Source organism: Xyrauchen texanus, chromosome 26 (assembly GCF_025860055.1).
Source record: "Xyrauchen texanus isolate HMW12.3.18 chromosome 26, RBS_HiC_50CHRs, whole genome shotgun sequence".
NCBI lineage: Eukaryota > Metazoa > Chordata > Actinopteri > Cypriniformes > Catostomidae > Xyrauchen > Xyrauchen texanus.
The window spans coordinates 41267911-41280948 of record NC_068301.1 but is presented as its reverse complement, the minus strand read 5'-3'; the positions used below and the strand labels follow the sequence as shown (position 1 = coordinate 41280948).

Genomic DNA, 13038 nt, shown 5'->3' with positions numbered 1-13038 from the left:
TATCTATCTGTGCATCTATCTGTCTGTCTGTCTGTCTGTCTATCTGTCTGTCCATCTATCTATCTATCTGTGCATCTATCTATCTGTGCATCTATCTATCTGTGTATCTATCTATCTATCTATCTATCTATCTATCTATCTATCTATCTATCTGTCCATCTATCTATCTATCTGTGCATCTATCTATCTATCTATCTGTGCATCTATCTATCTGTGCATCTATCTATCTATCTGTCCATCTGTCTGTCCATCTATCTATCTGTGCATCTATCTATCTGTCTGTCTGTCTGTCTGTCCATCTGTCTGTCTGTCTGTCTGTCTGTCTGTCTGTCTATCTATCTATCTATCTGTGCATCTATCTATCTATCTGTGCATCTGTCTGTCTGTCTGTCTGTCTGTCTGTCTGTCTGTCTGTCTGTCTATCTATCTATCTGTGCATCTATCTATCTATCTGTGCATCTGTCTGTCTGTCCATCTGTCTGTCTGTCTGTCTGTCTGTCTGTCTATCTATCTATCTATCTATCTATCTGTGCATCTATCTATCTATCTGTGCATCTATCTGTCTGTCTGTCTGTCTGTCTGTCCGTCTATCTATCTATCTGTGCATGTATCTATCTGTCTGGAAAAACAAAGTACGAAAATTACATTGGTTTATATGGCAGGTGGGATGTCTAGAAAAGAGGGGTCAAAAGGTCATAGGACCTTGAAAATTGAGATCCTCGACCGACAGGGGCCCCCAAATCACGTCCTAGAATTTTGGGGCCTGTGGGACCTTTCTAGAAAGATAGGCGGAAAAACGTCTAAGTCGATACTGCTTTCCTTTCAGCACCACTGACAGGCTGTCTCCCCTCCGGGGTTTGGAGGATAAATGAGGTGTATGCCTGGCTAAATAGACGAGTCTTTAGTCTAGACTTAAACTGAGTGTGTCTGAGTCCCGAACAGTGTTAGGGAGACGATTCCATAGTTTATGAGCCAAATATGAAAAGGATCTTCCTCCTTTTGTGGATTTTGACTCATTTTGCCCTTAAAACTGGACTATAATAATCCCTGTATTATATGTGCAATTGAAAACCTACGCATATTGCAAAATGACTGGTGTATATAAGGTACACACCGTAAATATTATTGTAAAAGGGAGACGTCGCGTTTTGATACAACGGCAATCAATAACAGATATGGACGTATTCTGAGGCAGTTTACCGTGCCTGCTGAAATTATTATTTCTTTGTATTTTCAGTTATTCTTGTTTTGAAAATGTTCGACAAACCTCTACTTACAGGCACTTCTCCCACTACATTTAAACTGGCTCGAGTAACCCCGCTGCTGAAGAGACCCACACTTAACCCCACACAAGTAGAACACTACTGACCAATCTCTCTCATCCTATCTCTCACAGAACAAGCTGCTGGATGACAATCAGTCAGGCTTGAAAAGTGGACACTTCACCGAAACTTCCCTGCTGTCTGTCGCTAAGACAGGATTCTGTTGGACCTTTCTGCAGCCTTTGAGACAGTCAATCATCAGATCCTACTCTCCACCCTCTCTTCGCTGGGCATCGCAGGAACTGTGCTTGACTGGTTTAATTAATATCTCTCAGGTAGGTCCTTCAAGGTAGCCTGGAGGGTGAGGCATCCAAATCACATCAGCTACTTAGTGGGGTACCTCAGGGTTCAGTGCTTGGGCCACTTCTCTTCTCTATATACACATCACTGGGACCCATTATTCAGGCACATGGTTTTGCTACACTGATGACACGCAGCTCTACTTGTCTTTACAGCCCAACGGAACCACAGTGACTGCTCATCTTTGCCTTCCTGGCAGACATCTCGGCCTGGATGAAGGAACACCGCCTGCAACTTAACCCAGCCAAGACCGAACTGTTCGTTTTAACCCTGCTGTTGAACACATGACTGTGCAGCTGGGTGCAACTACAGTATCGCCTTCCAAAACGGTCAGAAATGATGTAAAATGTACATTTTAGCAGCCATGACCTGCAGCAAGAAGTAATGTTCTCTTTATTTTAGGAGTCGTAGCAACATGCAATTTCTCCAAACACGACATCGTCTGCGACTACCACGGCAGGGTCATCCCAGCTGCAGAAGGCAAATCACATGCAAGCAAAAATCCACACCAATGATCAGTCCAAAATAAAAGACACTTTCATTTGAGTGCACGTTCAACAAACACATCATCGACGCCCAGACCTTTCCTTGCGAGTGCCACCCTGGTACAGACACCGTTGGCAGGAGGATCAACCACTCCACAAAAGCCCCCAACCTGAAGCCCTTTCACTGCAGGTTGCGTGTGAATGGGGAGGACAAGGACATCATCCTCTTCAGGGCACTGCAGGACATCAGTGTGGGTGTCGAACTACGGTTTGACTATGGAGTAAAGAGGAAGTCCTTCCGTGGAGAGATTCTTGTTTTGTGAGCTGGAGTGGCTGGACTTTTGATTCTTGCTTTATGGACTATCAATGTTACTGATTTTGCCCTTCTAGCTGCATTCACCTGTGCATCAGTTTAACTCACACTATAATAGCCTGGTTTTCACACACTCACTCACTGTTCAGTTCTGGTGTCTGGATCCTGACTCTTCGGTTTCGGGTCTCTGGCCATTCGCACTTGTCTAGATGAAACATACACAGAGGAGCACATGGCAAGGTATGGGAACAGAACACAGCTCAATCAACGACGTGACCTTTTTATAAAAAAAAAAAACAGGGGTCTTCCCACGACAAACATATTACAGTTTTGTGAGTCCCAAGCAAGTCAGAAAGACATATTGAAAGGAAAAGAGGGTACGAAAGTTTGTGCACAGTATGGTCTAAAGACCTTGAGAGTACCTGCAGTTTCCTGGCAGTACCCCCTTCATGCCCGCTCTGATGCCCTAAAAGATACCCAATATATGTGCATGAAAAATCAAGAATTAGAGGGCGGGAGAAGATTTCTGGGTCCTAATATCCATTTCTGTGATTTGATGGTCATAAATAAGCTAATGAGTTGGGTTCATGGACCTTAAAGAGAGAGAAAGAGTTACATGATGTGTTTGTTACGTTACACAGAGCTGACCATATACAATAACATAATGTATTCTATGTAAAGCACTTTGAATTACTATATAATGTGCTAGAAATAAACGTACCTTGCCCTACAAATAAGGCAAGACTTCACAGTGAGTGAGTGTGTGAAAACCACTATTAGCTAACAGATGCAGGCATGATGGATACACACACAAACACTAACTAGGACTATTAAATTAAAGAGCTTATTTTCAGCTAAATGGAAATGACGTCGGCACAAATAGTAAATATTGCATGTCTATATATGAAAACAGTGGCAGGAAATGCTAATGAGTTGGGTTCATGGACCTTAAAGAGAGAGAAAGACACGTTTATTAGTTACATGATGTGTTTGTTACGTTACACAGAGCTGACCATATATAATAACATAATGTATTCTATGTAAAGCACTTTGAATTACTATATAGTGTATGAAATGTGCTAGAAATAAACGTACCTTGCCCTACAAATAAGGCAAGACTTCACAGTTTGTGTTAATCAATAATAATCACAATGTGATACAACTTTATGAACAGAACATAGACTACATTAATAGGAATAAATAAAGAGTAATTTTACTGTTAGTTCTTTGTGTCCTTTTTTTTTAAAATGTTTCCCACACTTCTGCCAAACGCAGTAAACAACATAGTTGAAAAGACCTGTTGGGTGCATGTGTCTGGAAGAAATGCAACACTGACAAACTTTGTTTCCTCCTTAAAATATTGACCTTGAAAAGTTATAGAGAGTAAAAAGATATCAAAAGACTCTGTTGTGAGATAATGGTGTTGAATAGATAACAAACTGTATAGAAGATGAGGTTTTAAGAATGGACAGTTGGCAGTCAAAGGTGAGTTGTGGAGAATATTGTGGTGCACTTCAGTGCAGCCTTAATTGATTGCCCCTCCCCCCATCACCCCAACACCTGCACCCCTCGTGTGGCCTTCAGTTGAAGCAATGGATGGGACAAGCAGCAGCGGCCTCGATAGGTTTCGGAGAAGACTGGAGCGACTGAGGGCTCACCATAGTCGTTGTCAAACCCGATTTGCCCAAAGCTCTTCAGCGCAGGTAATATTTTTGCCTGTGACTGGAATTTTGTTTAAACCGATATGATTTTTCAATCTTCTTTTTGGTGTTAGGTCCAAAAAGTGAGGGCAGGAAGGTCAACACAGGTATGTGTCTTAACAAAATATTTTGAGCAGTTGTTAGTAATTGTAATTAAATTGTGGATTTTTTTTTTTAAGGAAACAACACAAATCTGGAATTAATTGAGATTTTCTGTTATCATGTAAATATGACATGAAAAAAATTACATTTGGTACAGTCTAGTGGAGCACGGAGCGCCAAGAGAACGCAGATAGGCCTACATAATACGATCCTTTCTGTAATATAAGTGCTAGACTATACATTTTATATATATATATATATATATATATATATATATATATATATATATATATATATATATATATATATTATTCTATTATTTTCTTTGTAAAATAAAAACAAATCAATACAATAGCTTATAAAAACATCTCCAATGTGTATTTCAATGCATAGTAAAGACCTTAGACATGTATGAAACACATATAGAGAAGAAGTCGCGCGTGCGTACAGATCTGCGCGTGTGCAGAAAAGAGGTCGCGCGCGTGTGTGCAGAAAAGAGGTCGCGCGTGCGTACAGATCTGCGCGTGTGCTGAAAAGAAGTCGCGTGCGTGTGCAGAAAAGAAGTCGCGCGTGCGTACAGATCTGCGCGTTTGCAGAAAAGAAGTCACGCGCGCGTGTGCAGAAAAGAAGTCGCACGCGCGCGTGTGCAGAAAAGAAGTCGTGCGTGCGTATAGATCTGCGCGTGTGCAGAAAAGCGGTCGCGCGCGTGTGTGCAGAAAAGAGGGCGCACGCGTGTGCAGAAAAGAGGTCGCACGCGTGTGCAGAAAAGAGGTCGCGCGTGTGTACAGATCTGCGCGTGTGCAGAAAAGAAGTCGCGTGTGCAGAAAAGAAGTCGCGTCGCGTATAGATCTCTGGCGTGTGCAGAAAAGAAGTCGCGCGTCGCGTACAGATCTCTTGGCGTGTGCAGAAAAGAGGTCGCGCGCATGTGTGCAGAAAAGAGGTCGCACGCGTGTGCAGAAAAGATGTCGTAGCGTGTGCAGAAAAGAAGTCGCGGCGTCGCGTACAGATCTCGGCGCTTGCAGAAAAGAAGTCGTCTGGCGTGCAGAAAAGAAGTCGCGCGTGCGTACAGATCTGCGCGTTTGCAGAAAAGAAGTCGCGCGCGTGTGCAGAAAAGAAGTCGCGCGCGCGTGTGCAGAAAAGAAGTCGCGCGTGCGTGTGCAGAAAAGAAGTCGCGCGTGCGTACAGATCTGCGCGTGTGCAGAAAAGAGGTCGCGCGCGTGTGTGCAGAAAAGAGGGCGCACGCGTGTGCAGAAAAGAGGTCGCACGCGTGTGCAGAAAAGAGGTCGCGCGTGCGTACAGATCTGCGCGTGTGCAGAAAAGAAGTCGCGCGTGCAGAAAAGAAGTCGCGCGTGCAGAAAAGAAGTCGCGCGCGCGTGTGCAGAAAAGAAGTCGCGCGTGCAGAAAAGAAGTCGCGCGCGCGTGTGCAGAAAAGAAGTCGCGCGCGCGTGTGCAGAAAAGACGCGCGCGCGTGTGCAGAAAAGAAGTCGCGCGTGCGTACAGATCTGCGCGTGTGCAGAAAAGAGGTCGCGCGCGTGTGTGCAGAAAAGAGGGCGCACGCGCGTGCAGAAAAGAGGTCGCACGCGTGTGCAGAAAAGAGGTCACCCGCGTGCGTACAGATCTGCGCGTGTGCAGAAAAGAAGTCGCGCGCGTGTGCAGAAAAGAAGTCGCGCGTGCGTATAGATCTGCGCGTGTGCAGAAAAGAAGTCGCACGTGCGTACAGATCTGCGCGTGTGCAGAAAAGAGGTCGCGCGCGTGTGTGCAGAAAAGAGGTCGCACGCGCGTGCAGAAAAGATGTCGCACGCGTGTGCAGAAAAGAGGTCGCGCGTGCGTACAGATCTGCGCGTTTGCAGAAAAGAAGTCGTGCGCGTGTGCAGAAAAGAAGTCGCGCGTGCGTACAGATCTGCGCGTTTGCAGAAAAGAAGTCGCGCGCGCGTGTGCAGAAAAGAAGTCGCGTGCGTACAGATCTGCGCGTTTGCAGAAAAGAAGTCGCGCGCGCGTGTGCAGAAAAGAAGTCGCGTGTGCAGAAAAGAAGTCGCGCGCACGTGTGCAGAAAAGAAGTCGCGCGTGCGTATAGATCTGCGCGTGTGCAGAAAAGAAGTCGCACGTGCGTACAGATCTGCGCGTGTGCAGAAAAGAGGTCGCGCGCGTGTGTGCAGAAAAGAGGTCGCACGCGTGTGCAGAAAAGAGGTCGCACGCGTGTGCAGAAAAGAGGTCGCGCGTGCGTACAGATCTGCGCGTTTGCAGAAAAGAAGTCGCGCGCGTGTGCAGAAAAGAAGTCGCGCGTGCGTACAGATCTGCGCGTTTGCAGAAAAGAAGTCGCGCGCGCGCGTGCAGAAAAGAAGTCGCGCGTGCGTACAGATCTGCGCGTTTGCAGAAAAGAAGTCGCGTGTGCAGAAAAGAAGTCGCGCGCACGTGTGCAGAAAAGAAGTCGCGCGCGCGTGTGCAGAAAAGAAGTCGCGCGTGCGTAAGTCGCGTGTGCAGAAAAGAAGTCGCGCGCACGTGTGCAGAAAAGAAGTCGCGCGTGCGTATAGATCTGCGCGTGTGCAGAAAAGAAGTCGCACGTGCGTACAGATCTGCGCGTGTGCAGAAAAGAAGTCGCGCGCGTGTGCAGAAAAGAAGTCACGCGCGTGTGCAGAAAAGAAGTCGCGCGTGCAGAAAAGAAGTCGCGCGCGCGTGTGCAGAAAAGAAGTCGCGCGCGCGTGTGCAGAAAAGAAGTCACGCGTGCGTACAGATCTGCGCGTGTGCAGAAAAGCGGTCGCGCGCGTGTGTGCAGAAAAGAGGGCGCACGCGTGTGCAGAAAAGAGGTCGCACGCGTGTGCAGAAAAGAGGTCGCGCGTGTGTACAGATCTGCGCGTGTGCAGAAAAGAAGTCGCGCGCGTGTGCAGAAAAGAAGTCGCGCGTGCGTATAGATCTGCGCGTGTGCAGAAAAGAAGTCGCACGTGCGTACAGATCTGCGCGTGTGCAGAAAAGAGGTCGCGCGCGTGTGTGCAGAAAAGAGGTCGCACGCGTGTGCAGAAAAGATGTCGCGCGCGTGTGCAGAAAAGAAGTCGCGCGTGCGTACAGATCTGCGCGTTTGCAGAAAAGAAGTCGTGCGCGTGTGCAGAAAAGAAGTCGCGCGTGCGTACAGATCTGCGCGTTTGCAGAAAAGAAGTCGCGCGCGTGTGCAGAAAAGAAGTCGCGCGTGCGTACAGATCTGCGCGTTTGCAGAAAAGAAGTCGTGCGCGTGTGCAGAAAAGAAGTCGCTAGCGTCGCGTACAGATCTCGCGCGTTTGCAGAAAAGAAGTCGTCGGCGCTGTGCAGAAAAGAAGTCGCAGCGTGCATACAGATCTCGCGCGCTTGCAGAAAAGAAGTCGCTGGCGCTGTGCAGAAAAGAAGTCGCTAGCGTCGCATACAGATCTGCGCGTTTGCAGAAAAGATGTCGCTGCGTGTGCAGAAAAGAAGTCGTGCGTGCGTACAGATCTCGCGCGCTTGCAGAAAAGAAGTCGTCTGGCGTGTGCAGAAAAGAAGTCGCTAGCGTCGTACAGATCTCGCGCGTTTGCAGAAAAGAAGTCGGCGTGTGCAGAAAAGAAGTCGCGCGCGTGTGCAGAAAAGAAGTCGCTAGCGTACAGATCTCGCGCGTTTGCAGAAAAAGAAGTCGCTAGCGCTGCAGAAAAAGAAGTCACGCGTGCACAAAAGAAGTCGCGCACGACGTGTGCAGAAAAGAAGTCGCTAGCGTGTGCAGAAAAGAAGTCGGCGTGCAGAAAAGAAGTCGCTCGCGCGTGTGCAGAAAAGAAGTCGCGCGCGTGTGCAGAAAAGAAGTCGCTCGCGTGTGCAGAAAAGAAGTCGCGCGTGTGTACAGATCTGTGCGTGTGCAGAAAAGAAGTCGCGTGTGCGATTGGGCTGTTGTTGGACGAGAACAGACAGAAAGTAGGAAGGATGTTGCAGATTGGCTACAATTGGTATAATAATTGAAACAATTCTTGAGGGTATATATTTGATCATTCTTTTATTGATTTAATACTCTGAATTACTCTGATGCAGTCTGAAACTATGAGCTTGCAGGGATAATGAATTAATGTGATACAGACAGTGAGAGACCTTGGGAAACAGGAGGAAATGGAATGTATGTGATAAGTGAATGAGTAGGGAGTTTTTAACACATGAATTTAAGGCCAGATATGAAGTGTTTACACCATGAATGGTAAAAGGAGGGAATTGTTGTGTTTTACAATCTTAAAAAATGAATGCCTCCAAACAAATGATGATTGGTGTGGTCTTTTTCGAGCGAAGCTTACATATATCAATATCATTTTATCGCCCAGCCCTATCGTACACCTGAAGCACAAATTTTAACGCTGCAGCATTGTTTATCAGTTGGGTTGCTGGAGACATCTCTAATGAGAGTCAAACCCCCGCGAAGCTAACAGGAGTGCTGCACTTCCGAATATCGTGGAATGGGTTAACGAGAATCATATTTTTGGTGCTCGAGTTTGTGATTTGCAAGTTCTGCAGGTTTAAATTTTACGTGCGAGCTGTGTCATGGTGCTCACACTGTTGAAATTCACTTGCGCGCTGTGTTTTTGCGCTTGCGCTGTTTCAAAACTTGATTGGACACTGAATGATCTAGCAGCCTAATTTACACTTAAACTCCTGATGTTGCTATAACACTCTTTCACTCCCATATACAACTTGAACAGAATGCAGGCGATAGTGGCAGTGATGATCACACTCTTCGCTCTCCATGTTTGTCCTGTGCACGATTAGTGCTGTATTACAGTTTAAGAAGCACATCATTTAAAAGCAGTCGTGTGTCAGTCAAACTGCACACTTGTACCGATAGTGGGTGTTCTGTAGTACTGGTGCTGCTGAAACGCTGGTATCGTTACATGTTTATTTTAGTACCAACTTGGTACCAAAGTACCGGTACTTTTGACAACACTAGTACATCAGTTAGTCTATCTTCAAGATAATGATTGTTTGTCGGTCAAGCAGGCTGTTGAGGAGGACGACGAAAAACCAAGGAAGAGGCTGAAGGCATCTGAAGAAGCCTCGGGTGACACATCAGGCTCTCCTGAGATGAGTCCCGAGACCAGCCAGGTAAATAGATATCCTGTAAACATACTGAGTCTATAATACTGTATTTATTGGCACAATGATGATCAATCCTTCACCATGTATTTTCTTTGGAAGGGTAAAGAGTCCGAAGGTGATGCACCAGGCTCAGCAACAAGCAGCCAGGAGGGTTCACCAGTCCCCTCGCCCAAAAAAACCCCGATTGTGAAAAAGTAAAGCATTTTTGCTCTCCCTTTCCCTCCCCCAGTTTGACCAGTACTTTATATCATATTTTTATTAGTAATAAAACTTGTTTGCTGTGTTAAAATTTTGTCTGTAATTTTTTCCCTTTTATTATTGTTAAATGCATCACAGTCACTTATATAGTTCTTTGACATAAATCCCAGGTACCTTATGTGGTGAGGTAACCCAGGTAAGCTTATCTGACAAAACTGTATGATGTACTGCCATTAGTAAACAGTTAAAAAATCATTCATAAATCATTAATGTACAGTACAGGCCAAAAGTTTGGACACATTTACTATTTTTAATGTTTTTGAAAGAAGTTTCTTCTGCTCATCAAGCCTGCATTTATTTGATCAAAAATACAGAAAAAAATGTAATATTGTGATATATTATTACAATTTAAAAGAATTGGCTTTAAATTATCATTTATTTCTGTGATGCAAAGCTGAATTTTCAGGATCATTACTCCAGTCTATCACATGATCCTTTAGAAATCATATAATACATGAAGTAAGACTCAGGCAAATAAATAGTTTTAAAGTATTTTTGTAAAAAATGAGAACAGTAGACCATAATGACCAAAATATTTTTTTTATTATTTAAAACAAATAATCATTCGTCCTCCTCCTCTTCATCGTCTGCAAAATACTAGAGAGAAATAAAATCAAACGAAAAATTAACAACACACAATTGCAACTTGAGAGTTTGACAGCCTACATTGAATATGTCCATTACCTCATCAAAAGCATGAGGAAGAGGCCGTGGAGGAGATGGGGGCGCATGGCGGGGCAAATTGGGACTGTTAGGGGGAAGAGGGGGAGGAGGAGGGGGGGGAGGAGGGGGAATATTACCTCCTCCTATGATCTCCTCCGAGGAGGATGGGTGTTCGCTGTCCTGCAAAATAACACAATACAACATCCGTCCAACTGCGCATCATACGATAATCTCTGTCTAAAACAGATGCAGTGTTTAATGACATCTGTACTCACAGTGCGGCTTATAATCTCAGTGGTTGCCTTGGGGAAGAAAAAAAACATTGAAAAAATAAATGAAATGTCAATTATTACCACAAGCTTGAATTTGTTATAAACCAAGTTAATAGTACAGAACTTACGTGTACTTACAGTGTACCAGTAATTGTAATTACTAAAATAAGTACATAGTATGTACATGGGTAACTGGACTGATATCAATACTCACTCCTGATGTGAAAACACCGCTGTCGCTGTCGCTCATCATTTTGCACAGACTGAAACAAAGAAAACAAATATTTATATGCTATTATTACTATTATTAAACACAAATGCCGCATTTATTATTTTTATTTGAAAGAAGAAGATCATCAAGCCTGTAGTTACTTGATCAGTTACCAAAGAATTCAAAATAATAAAAAAATATTTTCCAACAACATAAATCATTACTGTCACTTTTTGAATCCATTCAAGTGACTTACTTTAAATTATACATATTCACTGTGTTTTATTTTTTTTCAGACAGCAGAGTGGGAGGCCAGAAAGAATTCTGGGGGAAAGGGGTCACGCGAGATGACAAACGCGACTTCAGTACACCGCAAATGAATTATGCTACACTAAAACTATGGCATTGAGAAGTATTTTTGGGACAGACTCGATCGTGAAGCGTGGTTATCCCTCTCCATACGGAGACGAATAAACTTAAAAGTCATCACTGCAATACTATTTAGATGCAAAAAACAGATTTATTTTCTTTTCCCAAATCTTATCTCCATGGCAACTACACGGCTTGCTTTTACAGTTCTATATTTTGATATTGTGTATGCCACCTGGGCATTAGACAATAGATACATGCTTATTTAAATGATGTATACAGGTGTACATAATAATACTGTTCCATTTGAACTAAGATTACAATTTTAACACATAATGCAAATGTGCGTGAGTTTCACATGAATTTACAGGTTTAAATATCCATACTTCACTTACATATGACTCAGTAAAGCCCTGCCATTCGGTTCTATATAATGAATCGTTATGCGATCAGCCTATTATTCAGCGCGCTATTACTATGTTTGAGACATCAACCACTGGTCGATGACCATAATGTTTGTATAAACTGTAGGTAACAACTGGTAAAATGTACACAGTCATAAAAACCGTGAGCGAAAGTGCTCTTCACACCAGTTGTCTGATTGGCCTTTCGCAAGGACTCCTGGGTACTTGAAGTGCTTGAAGCCTGGACCTATGCGGGCTTCGCGGAAGACCGCTTCAAGGGTACAAAGGGGGCGCTGCTGAGCACACTTCAGAGCGTTAAAATGCTAAATGGGACGGCCTACGGACTCGTAGACTCAGCGAGCACGCGCAATTTAAGTCCACGAGACCGAAAGTCCGCATGAAGTGCACCATTTGGGACAGGGCATATATTCACAATGGGTGAGGGTCTCCAACAATTAAATGTATTAAATAATGTTAGCCAGCAATACTATTGAGAAGTCTTGTTCCTTTTTTTTTTCCTAATAAAAATATGATATAAAGTATATAACAAATATAAAGAACAAAAAAGATTTAAGAAAAAATGCAAAAATTAAATGAAACACTGGTCAATCTGGGGGAGGGAAAGGGGTAGCAAAAATGCTTTATTTTTTCACACGTCGCTTTCTAATGGTCTCAATTTATTTCTTATTGACTGCAACGGGGAAATCACAACAGTCGGGGTGTTTTTTGGCGAGGGGACTGGTGAACCCTCCTGTCTGCTTGTCGCTGGGCCTTATGCACGCGATGGAGACATCCACTTGTGAGATGCCTGTAAACAAACTGAAGTGAAGGCAGCATCAGTGTGTCCATATTTTGCAACAGAAAAACTGTCGTTTTGAGAGACTTCAACCGTTTTATCAGGTCAAAGGAGCCGTCTTTGTGTCATTTTGCTGTTTAAAGAGCGTCCAATGGACTTATGCAGGGTAAGGAACAGTGTGCGCGCGCGTGTAGGAGGCAGAGAAAGACAAAAACATTTGTATAGACAAAAAGTTAAAACAATATGCCAGTGCTCATAAGGAAAGTAACAAATAATAAAGAAGTAGCCAATTAAATGGAAGTAGTTGTTGAGAATTTCGAGTTTAAATGGCTCACACTTGTAGTTGTGTTTAGAATCCTGTGTTTTCTCGTTTAATTGTGTTCACACTTCACCCTGGGTTAGTAATCTGTCTCTCTGTCTGATTACTAGAGGAAAAATTATCAGGATTTTGGGCTCCTCACAGGGGTCAAACAGCAGAACATCTGGAAACACGTTGCAGGTAACTGAGATCAACACTCACAAAAACAGCCCAAAATAGTATATTCTAGATACAGTAGATGTTTTTACAAGATTATTTGGTGTTGATAAAGGAATACAAATTATCTCATCATTTACTCACACTGCTGACATCCCAGATGTTTATGGGTTTCTTTCTTCAGCAGAACACAAATTAAGATTTTTAGAAGAATATCTCAGCTATTTAGATCCATGCAATGCAAGTACATTTTGAAGCTCCAAAATCCACATAAATGTAGCATAAAAGTAATCCATAA

The 13038-nt window shown here is 43.9% G+C and overlaps 2 protein-coding genes across 11 annotated transcripts in view; both read left to right on the top strand.

Moving 5' to 3' along the window:
• LOC127620061 (uncharacterized) overlaps positions 1-13038 on the top strand; it is a 328707-nt gene that overhangs the window by 254704 nt on the left and 60965 nt on the right. For 2 of the 10 annotated variants that reach the window (XR_007967662.1, XR_007967649.1), the window contains 2 exons: positions 1397-1597; positions 1778-1981. The exons of 7 other annotated variants lie outside the window; for them this stretch is intronic. The gene's annotated coding sequence lies outside the window, so the exon portion shown is untranslated. Of the gene's footprint in view, positions 1-1396; positions 1598-1777; positions 1982-2024; positions 3565-13038 lie in introns of those variants that run through there. One more of the 10 variants, XR_007967650.1, reaches the window with a different exon arrangement.
• LOC127620060 (cytoplasmic polyadenylation element-binding protein 1-like) overlaps positions 12714-13038 on the top strand; it is an 11666-nt gene continuing 11341 nt past the window's right edge. The window contains exon 1 of the mRNA XM_052093152.1: positions 12714-12764. The gene's annotated coding sequence lies outside the window, so the exon portion shown is untranslated. The remainder of the gene's footprint in view (positions 12765-13038) is intronic.